This window comes from Haemaphysalis longicornis, unplaced genomic scaffold, assembly GCF_048455015.1.
Source record: "Haemaphysalis longicornis isolate Haplotype H1 unplaced genomic scaffold, Haemaphysalis longicornis Haplotype H1 scaffold_4, whole genome shotgun sequence".
NCBI classification, from domain to species: Eukaryota; Metazoa; Arthropoda; class Arachnida; order Ixodida; family Ixodidae; genus Haemaphysalis; species Haemaphysalis longicornis.
In genome coordinates, this window is record NW_027526361.1 from 99,665,654 (window position 1) to 99,681,002 (window position 15,349).

At 48.1% G+C, this 15,349-nt stretch overlaps 1 protein-coding gene across 1 annotated transcript in view; it reads left to right on the forward strand.

Annotated features, from left to right (window-relative positions):
• The window catches only part of LOC144179161 (synaptic vesicle glycoprotein 2C-like), a 283,464-nt gene that overhangs the window by 108,217 nt on the left and 159,898 nt on the right, over positions 1-15,349 (forward strand). Inside the window, exon 2 of the mRNA XM_077707402.1 lies at positions 2,538-2,642. The gene's annotated coding sequence lies outside the window, so the exon portion shown is untranslated. The remainder of the gene's footprint in view (positions 1-2,537; positions 2,643-15,349) is intronic.

Sequence of the window (15,349 nt, forward strand, 5' to 3'; positions counted from 1 at the left end):
GTTGCTGCCAGAGCGATGGCTGTCTCCTCAGCCGTCGTGGTGCGTGCGTGGAGAAGGGTAAGGGAGATAATGGTAGCCGATTCGGAGTCGACGACAACCAGTGCGTGAGCGAGACGGGTTGTGTACGGAGCGACGTCCGTGTATCGGGTGTCCCGTGTGTTGCGGTATTCTGCTCGTAGGTATCCTATTCTTCGTCTGCCTTGTTTGAAGGAAGGGCTACTACATCACAGTTTAGATTCAATGCCATGACGACCACTTTTAGGGGGGAAGGGAATAATGCGTGAAGAGTACTGCGAATTGAGATTTCATTATAACGCGACCAACCACGATTTTAACCACCTAAAAGGCGTCACTGACTATACCGTTGATTCGATGTTGCTGTATTCTTCCCCCATCAAATATCTGATTCTTTTTTACTTCACCTCGTAGTTTTCAGGTATCTGCGTCGCAGGAGTCTTATAGACATCGGTGACCACGCTAAGCACGGGCTTTCTCCTTGACTCCTCGATGCCACACGCCAGCAAGGAACGCATGGAGAAACTCATACGCATTTTCACCTAACAACAAGTTACCCGTGTTTACGTCTGCTCTGCCTTCACTCGCCACGCTGCTCTCCCTTATCTAGCGGCTGCAAGGCTTCTAGCTCAATGAGCCGAAAGAGAAGTGGCCTCTCTCCTCCCATAGCGACATTCACCTCGTCTCGGGGTTCTCCTTTGAACGCACTGCCCGAGCCAATCTCTGAGAGTCCACTGTGAGAGCCCTTTTCATTCGGCGGGCTGCCTTTCGCACTTGGACGACGTACTCGCCCGTCAATAAGAGGAGGGGATTGTAGACGCAGCGAGACTAGTGGACGGTCTCTAGCACCCTTAGCTCACTACACAGCCACGCTCTTTACTGGGTTTCCCGTCTGAAGAGAAGAGATTCAGTACAGTGGACGAACCCAAACTTGGCGCCGTTCAACGGTATAGAAAAGCTGCTTTGGTTCGAAGCTTGACGACGGGAGAAAACTTCGCCCGGAGAAGGTCTCGATGTGCGGAGTTGCACTGTGCGAGAGAGATGTGCTGGTCGGAGAAAACTCGCCGCTCAACTTTGGCCAGCTTGTGGTAGAAAGAACCGCTTCCTCATTCACTCTTTTCCAAAGTCTAGGAGAACGAGCCTTCACGGTTAATCTACTCCGCGTAGGCGCCTAAACCTCGTGGCGGTGTGCCAGACCGTGGTGCGAAAAAGAGAGGACTTTGTGGAGGAGGGAAGCGGTCGGTTAGTGACCTGATTACCTGCAGGCACGGAGCAGGTTTCGCTGGGCATAACTCTAATGCTCGGTGGCTTAGGGTGTAGCGTTAGAAACGAACGGTTTTTCCTACCTAATGGCTTGCTAGATATCACTGAACTTCGTTTTACCGGACGTACTGTATACAGCGCGGAAGAGAGTAATTTGGCAGGTCCCTGACGTACCCAGAATTTTAAATGCACAGCCCAACAAGACGGGATGAACAATTAAACTTTGGAGGAGTGCTTGCAGCAGGCACACGCCTCCATTACGATCCGACCATTCAAATTTGGCAATTAATGGCCGCGTCACTTATTGGAGCAGTCGAAAGTTTACACTTGGCCTCCCTAACTTGTCCTTGGCCTTCATTTAAACTTGGCCTCCCTAAGTGAAACGTGCACTCCAAACTTAACCAAGAGGCTACTTGAAGAAAGAAGGCAAAATTTGAATGAAAATAACGAGTAATGGTTTGAACACGGGGCGCGTCTAACGCGCCCTGCGGAATCGCCATGCAGTGGAGCGGAAAAAACACTATAAGAGATGCAAAACCAGGAATTTACAGTCAAAACTCGCTGTAACGAAACCTGATCTTACGAAGTTCTCCATCTAGTGAACAAATTGTGATTCCTCCACAAGTACCTGTACGCCTCAATGCTTTTGTGACCTCGAACGAACGAAATAGACTCAGCGCCATTCCCGATTTAACAAATTATTTTGAGAAACTGGTGCATTTAAAAAGGAGCGATTTCGAATGTGTTTCGTCGTAACGCCATACAGATTATTGCGACACGTCAAAAAAACAAAAAAAAAAATTCAAGGCATCTAGTTTTCTTTTTACGGGGCTCTACGAGATAAACTGGGCAGTTCAGATTTTCAAACGTTTGCCCCCGAACCCCTGTTGTATTATTATTTTCGCCGCGCACTTTTAGCGCATTGTTAAATGATCGGCAGGCGAGCGCTGCGGCCGCCGCAATTACGATGTCACGATAGCTGCCGGGATGCGCCTGCCTTTAGGCATCGAATTTATGGAATCAACTTGTTGTAAAAAGGCAGTCTTTATTGCTTGGGTTCTCGGTGACTTCGTTAGATCGAGTTTTAACTGTATACTGAATCTCAGGGACAGACGCTAGAGAAAACAAGCAAAATTCCTTAGGGATCACTCGGTGAACGCAAACGAACAAAATTAGGCGAGCTTGTGTACCTAAGAGCGCACTTGTGTCAAACTGTTCCACAATCTTTTTAAGCTTTCCCAAATCTCTTTTGTTGACAGGAATGTAAATGCTGCCTCGTCTGCTGAGACCGTGCAACCGGAGGATTCGTGGTACACGCCTACAAGTTTCCCCAGGTGCTTCTAGCGGCGCATCCTCACGACACTGTGAGTTCTTTTTTTGTTAGTTTTGCTCATTTTTATACGCGCGCTTAGAGAGTAACGTGCTGCTAATAGCACGGCATTGTCATTATGCGTGCTCGCGCAGAGTATATTGAAAACGGGCGTAATTCTTCTACACTTACGCTAAGGTTCTGTGGGACGCATTTTTTAAAGCAAGGTTTACGTAGGCTATGGGTCGTACTTGCTCAATAAAAAAGTGGTGTAGAAATAAAAATGGGGCAGCTTGCACTCGTGGTGCAAGGCTGGAGAAACAGTGGAGCTGAGGGTCAACCTGGCTTCTTCGGGTTTTGCCAAGTTTTGATAGGTTTTGCTAGGCTTTGCTAAGTTTTGTTAGGTTTTGCGATATTCTTGCTAGGCTAGGCTAAGTGTTGAGGGGTGTGACCAAGTTTAGGCGGATTTTACAAGACCGTCCCGGTCGGTCCTCCAAACTGACAGCGGATGCCGGGAGGAACAAGCTAGGTTGACCCCCACCTCCGCTCTTTTACTCGCAAAGGCCCTTAGTGGCTCGGGCTGTCGGCGTCTGCTGTCGTCGTGGTCCTTTCATGCAGTCATGGAACTAAAAAATTGGCCGCGTATCTGCTCCTTTCGTTCAAATGCCGTCAAAAGACGATAGTCTTTATCGGCTTTTGCCAAGTAAATGCCTCCCTTCGTTTTCCCGCTCACCTCTCATGTTGTTCCTCTTGCGTCGCGATCCTCCAAAGGTAAAGACGCCAAAGGTTTGCTTAAATCATTTTAAATTTCCCGCGTTCCACTGCTCCAAACTGGGTGTCTCGATGCGAACGCTGCTGTACGGCGAAGACGCGCGTTAATCGAGGCGCCCTACTTCAGCGTTTATAGAACCGCGTTTCCCTACTCCACGTGCGTTGCAAGCAGAATGTCGAACCTATATAATGGAACCTTGCCTAACTGTTGCCGGTTGACTTCTTAAAATGACGCCAGAAGCTATAGTGGCGCGGGCGACAGCAGGCGACGGCGGAGTGAATTCTTTTTCTGCAGTTGATGAAGTATTTAATTTCGCAAAAGTCAAGCATGTTTGATTTTTTTATAAAGGAACACTGCAAATATCACTTCTGTATTGATTTGTTGTCTCATATTTGCGTCATGTCTTGTTCTTCTTCAACAATGTTGACAAGTATAAACATTGCACCGGACATAGACGGGTAGATTTAGCTGTGACTATATAAGACTACTGCGCAGGCATTGTTTTGCTTTGGCCGGGTGGTTGAATCGAGTCACAGACACACAGACAGACAGACATACAGACAGACCAAAATTTCTGGGTTTAAGTAGCCCAAGAAAGACTATCGTCTTTAAAAACCGACGCACTCGTTTCCAAGCGCTTCGCGCTAGAACGTAACGCGTAGTAAGAGAACACACCGGGACACTCGTTTTCCAACGCTTCGCGTTAGAACGCTTCGTGCGATAAACTTGGCTAGAGACAGCGATCCCCGTAACTTCATACCAGGAGGAGACCCAATTCTACAGGCTCACCAGGCTTCTGCTACCCGCTGGCCATCCCTCCCTCAGCAAGGCAGAGGAGCGCTCCTGGCGTCTCCTCCAAACCAACACGTTCCCCCACCCGACCAAACTCTACTTATTCTGGCCAACAATATACTACTCACAGTGCCAATTCTGCAACGCGCCCTGCACCCTGTATCACATGGTGTGGGAGTGCCAGCTTAACCCCTCACTTTCCCCTATGTCTAATCCCTCGATTGAGCAGTGGGAGGAAGTGCTGGCCAGCTTTAGCCTCGAAGAGCAGCTTCGGCTGATCCACCGGGCTGAGGCGGCTGGACGCTCCAACGGGGTCCTGAACTGAGGAAACCGTCCGCTTGACTCCTCTCATTATTAAATAAAGTTGATTCTCTCTCTCTCGTGCTTCAAAGACACGCGACTTTTACAGCAAAGCTGTATACTTCAACCCCCCAAGGGCTTCATCTCTGGAGGCAAAAACGGATAGGCGCCAAGAATACTCTTATACACTGCATATTTCGCCCCTCCCCAGGTTTCACGTTAGTGGAGATAGCCCGGTCTTTTCTTTAGTCTTGCACCACAAGTGCAATCTGCGTCATTCTTTTTTTTTGCGTTTTAGTAGCGCAAAAAAGGCTATCACTTAAAAAATTACTCCCACCTCCCCTCGCGGGAACCCAGGGTAGATGCGACGCATAGGGGGCTCCGTTGTTGTTTCCTTTGATTCTCCGATCGCGTGAGACGTGCCGTGAACCCCCTGCCGCGGCTATGACGCAACGTGGCGCGGCTATGACGCAACACAATCCAACACAATCCACTTTAATCCAATCCAAGCCAAGCCAATCCAATCGAATCCAATCCAATGCCCCTCGCGAGAGAGTGTTCACTATCGGAAAGGAGAGGGGGTGAGCGGCGGAGAGCGCAGCTCGCGCGGCGAGGAGAATGGGGGAGGGGTGTGGACGGACAACGACGCCGTATGGAGGGACAAGGCGAGTGAATGAGATGCAGTCGCATCTAAAATGGTACAGTAAAACGTGCGCATACGCATATGCCCCTTGTTTTCACACTGGAGCCAACGCGGTAGCCGGCTTCGCTGTTATAATAGCCTATATTCGGTGGTGCACCTTTTACAGGCGGCTCAGGTTTTTAAATGCAGAGCATTTCAGTAACTCACGATGTCACCCGCGTTGACGTCCGTAGTCCGCACCGCACCCCTCCCTACTATATAAAAAAAAATACTATCCGGCGCCCGGTTTCGATCCCTCGACCCTGCGGGCGGAACGCAATGTACATGGTGCTCTACCCACTGCGCCACAAAGCCGACACAGAATGGGAGGCTACGAATGCGCCTTATATCGTTGACTCATTCAAATTACTGCTGACGAGCGCTCTCTCGTCAGCAGTTGCCACAAGTGCAACAACATTAACGTAACGCAAACTACTTAACGTCGTGCGCCCCCGGAAATGCTCTGCATTTGATCGTGCCCCTCGCGAGGGGGATGTTTCACTGCGTCTTCTCTCGGTCGCGGGACCCGTGGCGCCATCTGGCGGAGGCGCGGCACAACTCGTAGCACTTTCCTTGAAAAAGCGCCTCGAAATCGCGGCAAATATGAAATAGGGATGACGCGCTTTCTGGCCGACATCGAGCCTAGGCGGCTGCCGCAGACAGCCAGCTCGGGAGGGGCCGCACAACAGACGCAACGGCCCCGATGCCTGTGGAGGTAGTACATCTGATAGCAACTGCACCACGTCCGCGGCAGTCAGCACGGGTGTTGACGCTATATCTGTCCACGTAACTCGATAACGCCACGCAGCAGAGCCGGCCTCGCACGGCGGGGCCATCAAAGCGCGGGAAACGCGGTCGCGTGCCTTCTCGAATGGCGATTTTGTTTTTTCTTTCTTGATATTTTTTTATTAATGCCGCCGGACCAAGCTCAAGCTTAAACAGCTCCGTTTGTAGAACGGTCTCTTTTTCTTTAAACTAGAATTCAAAGTCCAGATTAAGCAGTGTTATATGACGTTCACGAGATAAACCCAAAATCTTGGTCCTTAGCAATAACAAACCATATTGTCTGTCCCCATCCATGGTCAATCAACTGCCATAAGCCCGTACTGCTGAACCACGTTAAAACGAACACTAATATAGCGAATTATCAGCTATAGCGAGCTAAATACAAACTTTGGTTGGTCATTCTTTAGTTCAATGACACTTTTTCTTTCATAACGAAACTGAATCCGTGAAAGCCGCACGCGATATCGGATATAACGAAGAAATATTTGACCAGGAGTTTGAGAAGCTACTTGAAAAAAATTGGGTCCAATCCACACTGTGAAGGGGGTTGTAAAGCGAAGCTTTAAATGACACCCCCAACAATTGCCCACGCGACGTCACCTGAATTCACACACGTGGCTCTACAAAGAGTGAAACCAGAGATTCTGCCAGCCATTGCCTGGAATTCGCGGGGGCGGCGTCCCGAACGCAGCAGCAGCGTCGGCCACGGCCGGGCTAGAGCGGCGGACGCCGCCGCTGTAGCCTGGCCGTGAGTCGGGAGAGAGAAAGCGGAGAAGGGCGTCTTTCGAAGGGGGGGACAGCGGTACCTAGCCATCCTGGCGTGCTAGCTCGGGGCTACACCACCGCGTGACACAAGCGCAGACACCGAAACAATACGGCATGTGAGGTTAATGACTACCATTTCTGCCGATTTAAACTAGTTATTTAGTAAGTTTGATAATTGCGAGAAAGCTGAGGGAACTTTTATAATCGCTATTTATCAGGACCAGTTGCTCCTTCCGCCTTTGTAATACTTGTTAAAACACGACCGAATTGGTATTCGCCAAATTAGAAAACGCAGTCCTATTTGTGGCAAGCAGTGCGCAAAAGGTAGCGTTTCTCTAGCGGCCAGATGTCTGTATGTAGTTTGTACATTTTGTTTTCCCGCCCTGCAAACAAGTCCTTAACGTATTTTTGCCGTACGACCACTTAATTCCGTCGGGTGCGGGTTACCCTGGAGGTGATGTCGAACAAGTTAATCAAGCCGTGCAAAGGCACCGCACAATGGACGCGAAGCTGCCCCAAAACAGGCCCAAAACAACCGTCGCTAAAGCAGACGACAAAGCCGTACCCCGGACGCCACCGCCGGCGAGAAGGCACTTCTGCTGGGGAACGCTGGGTAAATTGGCCGCGCCATCTATAGTGAGCTCCGTGAGTGAAACCCTCGGCCCCCGCTACCCCCGCCGCCTGCTTCACTGCGTTGGGAGTTTGTTGTCGCGTATACCACAAAAGAACCGTTGGCTGGCAGAGATAGAAAGCTTCGCTTAAAAAAAACCCGTTCTTGTTAACTGCAGAAGTGTAAAGGCACTTTTGTTCGTAAACACTGTAGAAAACTTGCTCCTTCTCATTACTGTGAATAGCCACCATACAAAGATCACATCTTTCATTAAATAAATAAGGACGCAGGCATGTCTTGTCAAGTTAACGTTGTTATGTTGTAATTTCACATACTTGATTTGATTGTAGGGTTTAACGCGCCGATGCAACGAACGTAGGCGATGAGGCGCGCCGTAGTGGAGGGCTCCGGATTAATTTTGACCACCTGGGTGTCTTTGACGTGAGCCGAAATGTCGTACACGCGGGCGTTTTTGCTGTTCGCCTCCATCAGAAAAGCGGCCGCCGCGGCCGGGAATCGAACCCGCGTAATTTCACGCACTCATATTCCTGTTTCCTTGAGTTTGAGATGCAACAAGGAGAAAGGTAAGGGTGAGCTTGTTTATAGTGGACTCGAAGTCTCAAGAAATGCGTTTTTGTACCGAGGATTTTTGTTCGAGCGAGATTTTAGATTTTTTTAGAACAGATTTTTACCTCTACTGTTACAACGAATATCGGTTATAACGAACTTTAAATTTACTGTGCCGATACTACTCCGTTATAACGAAGTTCGACTGTATATTTGTTGCGACCCGAGAAGAAAGCCGGCTCTACTGTACGACCATATCAGTCCTATAAGAGCCGAATAGAATGAACCGAGCATATCAAAAACTCCAAAAATCCAAATGGCAGGAATGCAAGATATTTTGATGACTAACAAAACACACGTATCCACTCACGCGTTCGCACGCACGCACGCACGCACGCACACGCGCACATGCACTCATAATTTGGTGACGTGGTCAAAGGTTCGACGACAGTTTGTCTGGTCAGGCGTTAATTCCTTGAAGAAAAAGTGACGCCGTCAACTAACAAGCAAGGAAAATGATTGCCGTTTCAGAACCCGCACAGACTAATTGTTCAGGATGTAACAATATAACAATAAAGCCGTTGTTCACAATCTAATTGTGAACAAGGAACACGTACGGGTTCCGAAACGTCTAATCTTTTTGATTTGCTTTGTGACTGATGGAGTGTTTTTTATTAATTGCTGGCACTCCACGCACGCGCGGGTGCGCACCTGCCGGGCACCTACAGCGAAAACGTATTATGCACGCCAAAAAAGAGCCTGCCGTACCACGTTCACTCTTCTTCGCGGATAATTATAGTTTCTGTGTTCAGATTGCGAGGCGAATTCGTCTAAGGCGAGCGCGAAGCCACAGGGCCGACGCGCGCTTTATCCACTAATGGGCGCCTCTAATACGATCTGGTGCTCCGGACGAGAAGCTCCGAGGTGCGAAAAGGTCAAAGCCCCGTAACGAGGTCCCCCTTTGGAAGAAGAGCAAGGCTGGGTCTGCGTCGTACACATCTAGTTAGAAGGCGGGCTCAGTAAGTGACTGAGTACGGACGAATGCGCCATGGCAGCAGGGTTTCTGCGGCGACGAGGGGAAGGGAGGGTGTGTCGTACCGGACTTTCGTTAGCGCGCTTGCACCGCTTTTCTATTCTTACTCTTCTCAAGCTTCGTCCACTGTGACCATTACTTCGTTATCCCTTGCTGGTTCTTTTTCTGCTTCCTCTCCAATTTTCCTTGTAAATTAGCCAAATCTTATTCTTTTCCTGCCTTTCTAGTTCCCGAGTTGCTGATGCTTATTTGTTGTACGCTCTTTTCTTTGGCAGTACGTAGGGGGGCGTGGACGGCTTATAGTTAACACGTCCGCGTGGCCGGTGGTTAAGCGCGAAGCATGTCAATTCTAAATTTTTATGCTGCAGCATTACTCAACGCGGTGGGAAAGAGAGATACAGAGCCGTTGTGGCCAGCAAGTGGCGCAAAAAATGGCTGACTGATACAACCTAAAATTGCACAGCCTATAAAAGAACGCAGACCCTTAAAAACGCTCGGAGTTGCGCCACTATCTCACTGCATGCTATAGCCTGGGCGCTGATGTCACGCTCACTCACCGTGCAAGCGCGGCCAATTCAGCCAAACAAATCCGATGGGATTGAGTCTCCTGTCCTTTTGCATAACACATTCAGATGCACGTAACACTCCTCACGTGCATTTAGGTGACAGCCCTGTATGTGTATTGCGCAGCCTAATGAATCGGCCGTGAGCCAATTACCAATGTCAAAGCTAGGATACCTTTCTGGAGTGAGTAGGAGCTCTGTGAGGGAGAATATTGACGCAGCACATCAGAAAAATTTGTAAATGGGCCGTGAGATTGGGAGGGAAGCTGTTGCATCCACTCGCCAATTTACATGAATAATTATGTTCTTAGGCCTATTTTCATTCTGCACAAAACGTATCGTCAACATACAACGTGTCAAGTAACGCAAAACTGATCGTACGTCAAGACGTCACGCTGTGGATGCCGGCTGAAGACGTAAACCTTAAGGCCTACAGTTAGGTCTAAGGTGAAGCACTAGGCAACCATGTAGTTAGGCCTAACGTAGGCGCTAGGCCCAAGGTTGGCTATGGGCCTCGTGCACTGCAGTTTCAAATAAACATGTGGCGCCACCTGGGAGCGGCGGCGGAATTTTTTCTTAAGAACAAAATAAACATATACAGCAGTTCGCTATGCGGCTTAATTTTTAAACAACAACCGTAAAAGAAGTATACAACAATTACCACGTTTTTTTAAATTCACAATTGTTATAATAACAGAAATATTACGCTGACGAGTTCTGCGGGAATAAAAGCCGAAATAATTTAGAAAGCGCCCCTTCTACAATACAAGCAGACGACAGTACACGGATCAGCTGCCTGCGGCGCCAACGTTCCCGAAGCACATAGTACCCGAAAAGAAATAAAAAGAACAGATCCATAAATGCATTTACGTATGTGCACGCTACTTGGCGTAAGACCGCTGCAAAAAAAATGCCGTGTATCCAGTGCATATTTTTGTAGCGCCTCAAATAGCCTTTGGTGTGCACACATCTGTGCACGCATCAGAAAATACATGGAACAACCCACGGATATGCATGCTTGAATTGTACGTAGTCATACCAGCAAAATATGAAGCTTTAAAATGAAAACAGAAACGTAAATATTAACGCTACACTGCGACAAAACCGTAAACAGATGGACACACACCAGCCACAATCCGGAGACTCGCGGACTCTCAAATATCTCAAACATGCACAACTTGTAGTTTGCGTTTGAAAAACGAGTTCAAGTGGGGCTTGTTGCGCAAAATATTTTTGCTGACAAAGATAACTTGCAGCGTAGTCACACAAACATCACGTACAACTCTGTCAGCTTTGAAACAATCTCCATTATTCAAAATGGTCTTATTTTATCAAGGTCACTCCGAATGCGAGAGGAATCATTCGTGCATATGTAATTAAAGCGCCTGTTGTCCGATCTACCATATCTGTGCCCGTGTCTATGTCGAGCGATAAACAAGGTAAATAAACGTCCAGAGGCTTTCATGAAAGCCTCGATCGTCTCGCGCATCTACGTCTAAAATTATTCGCATATTAAATACGCATATATAAACCTATAAAAGCACTTCAAAAAGCATTGCGATATTTTTATGAGCCCATCCAACGAACTCATCGTAGTTTCAGCAGTTTGAGGTAGAGTTTACTCAAGCAGTTGGCATTTTCAAATACCTGCCTCTACAAACCTGAATCTTCGGGCTCTTGAAGCCGCTTATCCTTGGTGTCGCTATGTATACACACAAACCTTTCGCCGCGATTTCACACACACAACACATCAAATCACTTCCTGACATGTACAAGGCACAGGGGAGTGAACACACGGGAGAAATTCGCTTCTGCAAGCAACATGAAGTCGCGTAGTCGGCCTTCTCCTCACAATAAGCTTTCCGCCAACTGCATGGTTATGCCAGCAGTTCTAACCCAGCCGTTCTGATCTCAGGCTAAATAAATCAAATCCACCAAAGCGACCACAGCAACGAAGGACGAAGGCGTTGCTGGCGTCGTTGGGAGTCCGTTATGCCGTTATTTCATGCTCTTCGGGGGCCGGCGGCCCCACAAAAAATTTTCCACTGGTGGAGCCAGCGATCACACCCTCTCTCACACATACATTATCGCTTCCTGGAGGCGATGCGCACACAGACGCACACTCCTGCACTCCTCTCGTTCTCTTGGTAACATCGCGGGCTTCCGTCTTTTTATTTTTATCTTGTATTTGGGCGGCGCTGCTGGAGTTCAGTGGAAGCCGTTGCGAAATGACAGCGTGACCGCGCGCTGCGCGGAGACAAAACCGCGCTTGTTTAAAACTGTTTCTTGTGTGATGCATCGCTTTCCTGTCGCCCTTGCGAACCATATACCATATTTTATTTAATAAAGTACCGTTTGGCTGTTCGTATCGCATGGCAACAGAATAGCGGTCATTCCTTCTTTCTCCTCTAATAATCGCACTGCGCGGAATACTATCCTCCGGACGTCGTTTGCTCACGGACTTCAGAAATTATGCCTCCGTTGCCCGCAAGATGGCGCTGAACACAGCGCATCAGTGGCGCCACCATACAAGCGCACGAGGCCCATATCCCCCAACAACGTCACGCTGCCACATACCTGCGTTTACAGCCACGTCACGCACCGCAGCAGCCAATGAAAACCTCAAACCTCAAACCATCGCGTACGCTCGCTCGCAGAAATGGAATGTGAAATGTGGTTGGATATGTTAACGTATCAGCAATAATATTTTTGCTCTACGGCAGGCAGGCTGACGTTGACGACGCCGGATTTTCGCAGTACGAGCCTGTTAAGGCTGTTCGCATAAAAAAAACAGCACCTGCCCGACCTTGTCATATTCGTTTACTAAAAGTTGTTTGATCTCAATTCGGAATTTTAATGCGTAGATTAATAACTTCAGAAAGTTAGTAGCAGCAGCAGTAGAACATTTAATATGCAGCAGAAGCACCCGTGGTCCAAGAAAGGGGGATGGGAGATAAGAAACGAGGGTAAGGGTCGATACAGACAAAAGAATATCAGCTGCTTAACACAGTAGCGTAATATAACTAAACTTTAACAAAAAACCAATGCTAAAAATAAGAAAAAGGCAACTTTAGGGGCTGAATTAGGAATAAGGAGCAGAACATTTGAACCATGACAAATTAATGAGCCGTCGCTCTTGGAGTTCGCTGGGTTGGCGTAGCCAACTTCGTTTTCCGCTGAGTTTCTCATGAAAAAAAAAATCGCGGAACCCACATTCATAGTATTGTCTTCCCACTTCGTCCTTCGCCCCGCAATTTCGGGCGATCTGCTTTCCTGAACAAACGCAAGAGCTGTCCAGCTCCTGTCTCGATTCCCAGCTTAGGCTGGTGGAAAGGGCCGTGGCGGCAGGAGTCTCCAATGGAGTCCTGGACTGAGGGCCCCACACCACATTACGATGCTGTCGATAACGTTTACCCTCCTCCTCTTGGTTATGCCTAATTGAGCACGCCGTAACTTTATTACTGTTTGTCTTATCAATGTGAAATTAATGTTGGCATACTCTTCAGAAACGGAAGTTTCAAAATTTTAAAACTGAATGTCTTCAGAAAATCATTATTTGTCTCGGCTCTTTGACAATGATCGGCCTTCAGAAAAGCATGTCTCGTGCGTTAAAATGTAAGTTACATCTTTTGACGCTCCGTGTTGAACTGCCTCCTGCAGCGGTGCGTTGGCAGCGCAAATGGCCTGAACTGCGCAACAAAAATGGGCCTGAAAAGATTCTGGGTCAATCCAACAAACAACACAAAAAAAGTGGATGCTCCCACAGCACAGAAAACACTCCTCTGCCCCTTTCGTCGAGACGTTATTGAAGGAGCGCCTTGAGAAAGACGCATTAGGTTGAAAAGGCTCTTTTCTCCTAAACCTCTCAGTAAACTGCGAGTCGTGTCAACGTGCCTCAAAATCAGTCGCCAAGCCGCTTTTCACCGTAGGGACTGGAGAAAAAAACTCTGGTCAATGTACTCTGACGACTAACTGACGAACATTCTGTGATGAAATGTCCTTTATCAACGAAGAACTATCCGTAACGAACCGCCGCACGCCCTCGGCATACACGCTTACTGGGCATATGGTTCACGTTCCTTGAGCCAGCATACTTTTCCACAGAACGAATTTTAGCGAAAATTTTTCTGTCGCCGGCAAGGTTGGGCTGTCAACAGAAAGCATACTTTGGAGTCGTTATTCCACTTCTGCTTTTCGTTTGGAAAGCCGATTTTTTACGGGTGACGAACGCTGAATCTCTAAGGCGGACATTCACCAAGGGCGTTGCAGCCGCTTGTTGGCGTCCACCTGTTTACTGGCCTGGTCAACGACCAGTTGGGCAACGACAAACTAAAGGGGCGGGTAGTTTGCATGCAGGCGCTTAAGACTTGCCGTGGAGGATGAGAAGGAGAATGTACGCGACAGCACGTTCGGAATGTGCAGACACGGCGCTGCGAAAACTTAAAGGGACCCTGCAACGCTTTTCTTTTCAACCGCTTTTTTTTTTATCTTAAACGCTTCCAGAACCTAGTCACCCAACACATCCAGCAGACAAAATAGGCTGTCGCAAGAGTATCCCAGCCAAACATTACTGCTCTATGCCCATCACATACATTAAAAACTTGATCACAAGATTTTGCTGTCTTTCCCGGTATTGGTGTTTTTGGAGCGCCCGAATGACGTCATTACAGCAGACTAGTGGCTATTGGCCGGCTTTCCTTCAGCTGCAGCAATGAACGCCCTCGGTAGTCACTTTAAAAAGAAAGCAATGAGAGCAAAGCAGGAAAAGAAGGCATATCTGCTGCGACGAGCCAATCCCGCAGTGCCGCTCCGGGCTGGTGATTTTGCCGTGCTTCCTGGTGATTTCGCCGTGCTTCCAGGAAAGAGTGAACGCGTTTATGAGAAGTGTTGCAGGGTCCCTTTGAAGGGTCCCTTTGAAATATAGCACTGGTTACATAAAAATGGCCGCGTATCTGCACCTTTCGTTGCAAAGGTCGACGAAAGACAACAGTCGACTGGCGGCCCTGCCAAGTAAATGCCTCCCTTCTCTTTCCCGCTCACCTCTTAGTGGAACCTATATAGCGGAACCTTTCGTTGCTGCCGCCGTTTTATTTCTTAAATGCCGCCAGGAGCGCGGGAAACACCAGGCGACGGTTTTCTGCAGTTGATGTAGTATTTCATTTGCTGTCGCAAAAACCAAGAATCCATAAATTTTTTAATAGAGTAACACTGCAAATACCACTTATGCACTGATTTTCTGCCTTATATTTACGTAGTGTCCTGTTCTTGTTCAACAATGTTGACAAGTATGAACGTTGACACCGTACTTAGACGTTTAGATTTGGTTGTGAGTATATGAGACTATTGCGGAGATTTCGTTTCACTTTGGTCGGGGGGGTCTGAATCGAGTCACAGACAGACAAACGGGCATACAGAAAGACCAAAATTTTTGCGTGTGAGTAGCCCAAGAAGGACTATCATCTTTAGAAAACTGCTTTGACCCGATAACAATCATACGACGTTTATCGCGAACTTCCAACAAATAATGAAGATATTAAGAAAAATCGAGAAACAAAGGCGACTCCTCAGCCGGCTTCCGGCGACTTCTCTGTGAGGTCACATAATCTTGTTTGTGCGACGGGGGGCCATCGACCTGAGCCACCGCCAAGAAACACGGCCGCGCGATTGATTGTAGTGGGCTCTCTCGTTCCGTTTGATGGCGCCACTTGAATGCTAACGTCCAATCCACGCACCGATACCTATGTTTTTAGTGCTAACCCATAATTCTTCACTCCTGCCCATATTACGTCACTGTGGCCGAAATGGGAACGTTTGTCAACATCTATAGCGTTTTTTTCGGTTAAAGCGTATTTTTTCGATGGAATATAGCTGAGCAAGTTAACAAAAGTCAAC